This window comes from Penaeus chinensis, chromosome 16, assembly GCF_019202785.1.
Source record: "Penaeus chinensis breed Huanghai No. 1 chromosome 16, ASM1920278v2, whole genome shotgun sequence".
Classification (NCBI taxonomy): Eukaryota; Metazoa; Arthropoda; class Malacostraca; order Decapoda; family Penaeidae; genus Penaeus; species Penaeus chinensis.
The window spans coordinates 8683183-8683761 of NC_061834.1; positions in this window are offsets into that span (position 1 = coordinate 8683183).

Here is a 579-nt window from a genome sequence, read left to right on the forward strand (position 1 = left end):
AGTGAGTGAGAGAGTGAGAGAGTGAGTGAGTGAGTGAGTGAGTGAGTGAGTGAGTGAGTGAGTGAGTGAGTGAGTGAGTGAGTGAGTGAGTGAGTGAGTGAGTGAGTGAGTGAGTGAGTGAGAGAAATATGGGAGAAAGGGATGAGACAGAGACGGACAGAAACAAAGACAAAGACAAAGACGAAGAATGAAAGGAAAAAAAATACAGAATTTGGGAGAAAGAGAGAGAGAGAAAAAAATCGGGGCCTCACAAAACCCGACAGATGGAGAACGAGAAGAACCAATCCACAGGCATAATGCAATAATAAAAAATATGGAAACATCCTTCCCTTGCCGGAGGAAATAACGTTATCTTATAAACAGTTTTGGTTTAGTCACCGCTCGGAGGAGAAAGAAAACGGGACACTTGTTTCCTCTCTCGGGTGAATAGAAAGAGAAAGGAAGGAAGGAAGGAAGGAAGGAAGGAAGGAGGGAGAGGGAAAAAAGGAGGAGGATGGAGATGGGCGAGAGGAAGAGGAGGTAGCAGTAGGAAGAGAGTGAAGATGGTGATTGTGATAATGACGGGAGGAGGAGGAGGAG